The following is a 7,674-nucleotide window of genomic DNA, read 5'->3' as shown; positions in this document are numbered from 1 at the left end:
AGAACGAGGTTTGAGATCATGGTACATGACAGTAACCTAATCAAATCCTCTCCAATTCAAATGGATGTTCTCATTATTAATGAACACAACTGTCATAAACACAGTATCAACTGTGAGCTTAATTGTGGATTCACAAGGTATAATGTTATTACATTATCAACATTTATTCTAAATACTGATTCAGTCTTTTCAACATTTATTTTTCATGATAAAAATCATGTTTGTATGATTACTTCTAGACCTTATTTAAGGACTACCTCTAGTTGTATGACCATAGATCACCCTTCTTTAACCACCTCTTATTTCTGTAGGACAATCTTTCTGAGCCTTTTTCTGTGAGATGTGTGAAAAAATTGAGAGAAACAACATAATTTAAGAGAGGTAGAATCCTTCCTGGCAAAAGGAGAGGTATATGAGATATATGATTTAGTAATCCTTGTGAGGAATCTCTGACTATTAAAAGTCATGAGATGTGTGGTGTGAGGAGTAGTGAGACTACTTTAAAATAATAGAGAGATTAAGTTTTAATTGCTATATGTTTGCAGGTGCTCATAGTACTAAAGAAGCAGATGTTGAACAGCAGTCTGTTGAACATCAAGAAAACTCTGATGTATCAAGGGCTATTAATCTTCCTACAAGTCTAAGTACTGATACTTTCTTATAGTCCATACATTCTACTATTTCACCACATGAGACAATCCCTATTTTTATTGAAAAATAGTCCATTTACTCTACTTTACCATCACCTGAGACAATCCCTGTTGTTGCTGAAGATGTAGTAGCACAACGGTCCATTCATAAAGTTTCATCCATTTCAGAATCACCATAGCATGTTACAGGAACTGAGGTTCTGGAAGTTAATCTTGAAGCTCCAATTCATTTATCTACAATACTTGAAGATGTGGAGTTAACCACTGAAGGTGTGGAAGCTTCTGAAGCTACTGGATCATATATTGCACCAATTTCTAATTCTATTCTACATGCTGAAGCTGGTAATGAAGTTCAGCAATTAGTGCAAAATCCAGTTATTGTTGAAGAATCTAATGATGGTGAAGAAGCTAATGTTTCTAATGCTATTATAGATCCTAAGTATGATCTTTTCTTCCCTGAAGATATGCATGTGCATGTAAGACAACAAAAAATGAAAGAGTTAGATGCTAAGAAGAAGCAGGATTATTTTGATAATCTCTGGAATGCTCATTGGAAAGATTATACATATCCTATTTCCAGAACACAAGATATAGCACATCTGGAAATAGCAGAACAGAAGATTACAAATCCTGATATGCTCAATCTTTTAAAAGCATCAACTTTAGTTGTCAGATCCTTACACATAGCTCATGAAGAACCTATTACTCAAATCAATCAGATTAAAGAATCATTGATTGCTTCAAAGCTGAATAATCATCATGAAATTCAGAAACAAATTGCACCAATAGTTTCCATACAAACTGCAATTGACGCCAGTCAAGCTAGATTGAAAGCTAAACAAGTTCAATTGTCTGATCAACTTACAGAAGTACATCATTCAATGGAGCTGATTCTTTCTCTACTGCTTGGTGATGATACCAAAAAGGGGGAGAAAATTGTTAAATCTAAATGCAAGCAGCTGACATTGATAAATAGTGATGATGAAAATCCTGATGGAGGTAATAAGGGGGGGTCAAAGGAAAATAAAAGAAGAACAGGTGAAGAACTAGTTGGAGTTAGTGGTTAGTCAAAAGCAATCACTAGAGTTCAATCTAGACAAGATGGAGAAAGTAAGAGGAATGAAAGAAGAGTAGAAGATTTGATTGTGACTACAAAAATGCAAAAATCTTCTCAAGTCACAACTGCTGCTGATGAAGACCAATGTATTCTGGAAATAGAAGCTGGTGCTGAAGCAAATCAATATCTTCGAACTCTAAAAGGTAAAGGAAGAAAGACAACTCTGTTCTACAAGGATCCAAAAATTCAATTATTTGACTCTGAGGTGAGTAGAAAAATATTTACAAGAAAAAATCCCGGAGTTGATCTTGAATAGCTAAGGTAAATGGAGGAAGACTTCAAGAATTTCATGAAGACAGCAAATGCTGATATTGATGTTATTTCTCAAGTACTTTATGAAGATGATCATTCTAACAGACCAACCAGATGTGTAGTTATAAGGGAAATCAGTCAGGCATAAGATATCAGATCACAAGTTACTATAACTGTTGACATGAAGCTTAAAGGAAAATATAAGATATAAGAGAAGTCAAAGATTTCAAAGTCTAAAGCCAAAGTTGTTGCAAAGAAGAAAATAGTATCTAAGGAAACTAAATCTCAAATACTGATAGATCTAATCTATACAGTAGTTCAAGCTTATGATATTGAAGAAAAATATGAAGAAGAAGAAATCAGCCAAGCTCATCAAAGAAAGATGATTTATAGAGCTTTATGAGCTGAAGAACTGGAATTAACCACTGCCATTGCTCAAGTTAAAGAAGCAGTTCAGGAAGAAGAGTAAAGTCTGATATTCACTGAAGCAAGATTGAATATGCATACTTGATTCCTGCATTTAGATAGTTTTGACATCATCAATTGGAACTTGTCCATATTTCCATAATGAACACATTGGGGGAGATTGTTAGGGGAAATTGATGATATCAAGCAGAAACTATCAGAAGTTCATATCATAACTTACATCAACGGATGATGATGACATCAATGAATGATGATATCGATGGATAAAGATATTGACTGATGATGATGTCAATGGATGATGTAATCAGTATTTGTCATATCAGTTGATCTTCGACAAGAAAAAGGAAACATGAACTCAAGGCGGTGAAGGACTTATCTCAGAAGCATTGTATAGGTTTCCTTGTTATTAATAGAATATGATTCCTTATACATTGTGTAGATGTGCTCTATATAAAACACATATTAGGTTTATGCTATATGCATTGTGACATTATTATATCTTTCGCATAACCTAGCAGCTCTCAAGGATATTGGTTCATCCTTTTGAGAGAGTACGTTTGTAAACAGTTTTTATCTATTAATATAAAAATCATTGATTCTGTTGAAACTTTGTCGAATTGATTATATTAATTGTATTCACCCCCCCTCTACAGTTGATCAAGGGCCTAACATACAGTCTTGGCCTCAACGCTTTGGTTACACGAATTATGAGAAGATAATATAATAGTTTAATCAAAATATCTTGTTTCTCAAAAAAATGGGTTTTATCTGTTTACCGAAATGAAAATTGTATCATAAAATTTACACCGGGAACCGCACAGGTAAAACTATACTCCGGACCGAAAAAGTAAAACATTGAAAATGCTCGGAATAATCAAATTCGGTTAGAAAGGAGTTTTCCCGAGACTTCCGGGTTGTAAAAATGTAAAAATAATTGAAGTTGGACGATTCACGATTATACAAAATAATTTATAATTATTCTGAAATTCAATAGAGATTATAGAAAAGAGAGAGAAAATGTTAAGAAATAAAGTTGTAAATTTGGTAAGAATATTATGGAGAAACCCAAAGGTTGAAGAATCAACCTGGGAGTTAGAAAGTGATATGCGTGAAAAATTCCCTCACTTGTGTACTTTGGAGATTCTGAGGACAGAATCCTTTGAAGGGGGGAAGGATGTAATATCCGGTTTATAACGTGTAATTATTTTTTCTAAAAATAAATATTATCTGAATATTATATGAATTTTGATGAATTATCCGTTAATTGGTATCTGTGTTTGGATGTTTATATGTGACAAAATTTGCAAATTTTAATTTTTATATGTCTAAAATAAAGTATATATAATTTTGATATTTTTTTTATTAATTTATATGTTGTTATATGATTTTATAAAGGATTTATGGATTTAATAAATTATTCTCCACGTATGACAAATCTGACTGAAGTTCTATTGGCTCGTACTGTATCACATGCCTCGAATCTGGATTGTACTTCTTAAGTATTGACACGTGAAAGACATTATGAATATGCTTCATATGCGGAGGTAACGCCAATTCGTATGCTACTTTGCCGACACGTTTCAAAATTTCAAAAGGTCCAATGTATCTAGAACTCAGCCTTCGCTTCTTTTCGAATCTGGACAATCCCTTCCACGGTGATACTTTTAACAACATAAAATCTCTTTCTTGAAACTCCATGTCTTTTCTGGTTTGGTCTGCATATTTCCTTTAACGAACCTGCGTTGTAATTAGCCTTTTCTGAATAACTTCGACAACTTCTTTTGTTTGTTTTACCAACACTGGTCCAAGTATTTTACGTTCTCCAACTTCATCACAATATATTATTGATCGACATTTGCGTCCATAAAGAGCTTCATAGGGAGGCATTCTGATACTTGCGTGATAATTGTTGTTATAAGAAAATTATACTAAGGGCAAATGCTCATCCCAACTTCCTTTAAAATCAATGGCACAAACTCGTAGCATATTTTCAATAATCTGGATTGTTCTTTCGCTTTGGCCGTCAGTATGCGGATGATAAGTTGTACTCATATTCAATTTGGTTCCCAAACATTCTTGAAAACTTCTCCAAAATCTTGAATTGAATCATGGATCTCGGTCCAATAAGATAGACACAGGGACTCCATGACGGACTACTATGTCCTTCATTAATAGGCAGTGAAAATCTTTCATTAATAGGAAAAAAATGAGCTGATTTGGTTAGTATGTCCACTATAACTCAAATGGCGTCGTGGTTCACTTTCGTCCTTGGTAAGCCGACTATAAAATCCATAGCAATGTGCTCCCACTTCCACTCTAGGATCTCTAATGGTTACAATAATCCACTTGGTCGTTGATGCTCCGCCTTAACTCTTTGACACGTATAACTTTTGCTAACCCATTCCGCAATCTCTCTTTTCATATCTGGCCACCAATAATTCTCTTTTAAATCTCTGTACATCTTGGTACTCCCTGGATGGATTGAATACTTTGAATTGTGAGCTTCCTGTAGAATTTAATTCTTCAACTATGTCACTGGTGAAATCCAAATTCTGGAAGAAAATGTGAGAATACCTTGATCATCCTTCTGAGTGCATAACTCTTCTCCTACCAAACGGTTGATATCTTGATCCGTTATCTCCTCTTGATATTTCTTTAGCTTCTCTAACAACTCTGGCTGAAAGGTCATAATATACATCTTTGCTTCATTAGGCTTGCAGATTCTGATCTCTAATTCCAACTTTTGAAATTCCTTGTACAACTCTTCTGGTACCGTTAACACATTCAATCTCTCATTTCAGCTTAATGCGTCTGCCACTATATTTGCTTTTCCCGGGCGATAGTTAATTGTGCAATTATAGTTTTTGTTCAACTCCAACCATCTTCGTTGACTCATATTAAGTTCCTTTTGCGTGATACTTCAAACTCTTATGGTCCGTATAAATCTCACATCTCTCTCCATATAGATAATGTCTCTGAATCTTCGAAGCGAATACTATTGCTGCTAGTTCTAAGTAATGAGTATGATACTTCTGCTAATGAGGTTTTAGTTGTCTAGAGGCATATGCAATAACTTTATCGTGTTGTCCCTTATGAGAAGCATCGCTATAGATTACAAACTTTCCTTGATCATCTGGAAGTGACAAAACTGGTGTCGTGATCAATCTCTTCTTCAGTTCCTGAAAATTTTCTTCACACTTCTCGTTCCATATAAACATGTCATTTTTCCTGGTAAACTTCGTCAGAGGTGTCAAAATCTTCAAGAAATCTTGAACAAATCTTCGATAATATCCTGTTAATCCTAAGAAACTTCTCACTTCTGTGGGTGTTTTTGGCCTTTCCCAATTCATAACAGCTTCAATCTTTGCTGGGTCCACTTTGATCCCTTCGCTACTAATTATGTGTCCTAAGAATTGAACTTCTTGCAACCAAAACTCACATTTTGAAAACTTAGCATACAATTTCTCCCTTCTCAAAATTTCCAAAGATATCTTTAAATGCTCCGCATGGTCTTCCGTTGACTTCGACTAAATTAAAATATCATCTATAAACACAATGACAAACTTATCCAAATATTCCTTAAAAATTATGTTCAACAAGTCTATAAACGTTGTTGGGGCATTAGTCAATAAAAAAGACATCACTAGGAATTCATAATGATCATACCTTGTCCTGAAAGCTGTCTTCGGTACGTCTTCAGGTTTAATCTTCAATTGGTGATACCCGGATCTCAAGTCAATCTTAGAAAAATACTTTTCTCCTTTTAACTGATCAAACAAATCATCGATTCAAGGTAAAGGATACTTGTTCTTGATAGTAAGTTTGTTGAGCTCCTGATAGTTGATACATAATCTCATGCTTTTGTCCTTCTTCTTAAAAAATAATACCGGTGCACCCCATGGGGACACACTGGATCTAATCACTCATTTTTCCAACAACTCCTGTAATTGTTTCGCTAATTCTTTCATTTCAACTGGCGCCATTCTGTACGGGGCCTTGGATACTGGTTCCGTTCCAGGTGCTAAGTCGATCGCAAACTCAATTTCTCTATCTGGCGGAAGTCCTAGTAACTTGTCTGGAAACACGTCTGGATATTCATTGACCACTGGAATATCTCAAGTTTTGTTGGCTCCTGATTTCAATTTATCACGTAAGCAATATAATTCTCGCATCCTTGTTGCAATAACTTTTTAGCTTGAATGATCGTTAAGAACTTCTTTGCTTGCCTATGCCTCTAAACGTCACCACTTTCTCATCCGGCATCTTCAAAATTACCTTCTTATTACCAGTTCATTCCTAGAATGACGTCAAATTCTCCTAACTTAAATGGTATCAAGTCAGCACAAAACTTATTTCCAAAAATCTCAATCTCACAGTCCGTAAACACTTGGTTAACAGTTACACGCTCCTGATTGGCTAATTCTACAGTCATAATCTCATTTAACAGTTCAAATGGACAATTCAACTTATCAACAAAATCTTGAGAAATAAATGATCGAGTTTCTCCCGAATCTACTAACACTTTAGCACATAAATAATTCACAATAAGTGTACCTGCCACAACATCAGTGTCCTAAATAGCATCCTTCACATATATACCATAAACTCTAGATTTGGGAGGTTCATTCACTATCAGAGTAGATCCCATGATTCTCAGCGCATTACTGACTGGGGCGGGTGTTTTATAATCCCTTGCTATATGTCCTGGCTTTCCATACTTGAAACATGTAAACCCAATTGCTGGAACTTTGCTTGCTTGATTCCTGGTAGGTTGATCCCTATTTGCTGGCTCTCTGGCTGGTTGATTATGGCATTCCCTTGAATAGTGTCCCTTCTAGTTACATCTACAACATACCATGTTCAATTTGTTGCAAACTCCTCCATGTTTCTTTTCACATACCTGGCATTCTGGTAAAGCTAGCCTTTGCTGGTTCGACTGGTTTCATTGGCTTGACGGTTGCCTTGTCCTCCTTCACTTACATTTTGCTTCCTGAAATTAAAATTCCTTCCTGGCTGAAACTTGCCTTTCTTCTGATTACCAATATTTGGAAACTTCCCTACTTGTGACTATCCTTCATTTCCCTCAAACTTCCTCTTCTTACTCTCCTTCTCCTTTTATGACATTTCACTTTCTGTCTTTGTAATCATAACTTTTTGTACTACTCCTGCATACGTATCCAATTCAAATATAGCTATCTTCTCTCTGATCCATGGCTTAAGACCTTTCTG

Source organism: Apium graveolens, chromosome 9 (genome assembly GCF_009905375.1).
Source record: "Apium graveolens cultivar Ventura chromosome 9, ASM990537v1, whole genome shotgun sequence".
In the NCBI taxonomy this organism is placed as follows: domain Eukaryota; kingdom Viridiplantae; phylum Streptophyta; class Magnoliopsida; order Apiales; family Apiaceae; genus Apium; species Apium graveolens.
Note: the sequence above shows the minus strand (reverse complement) of the source record.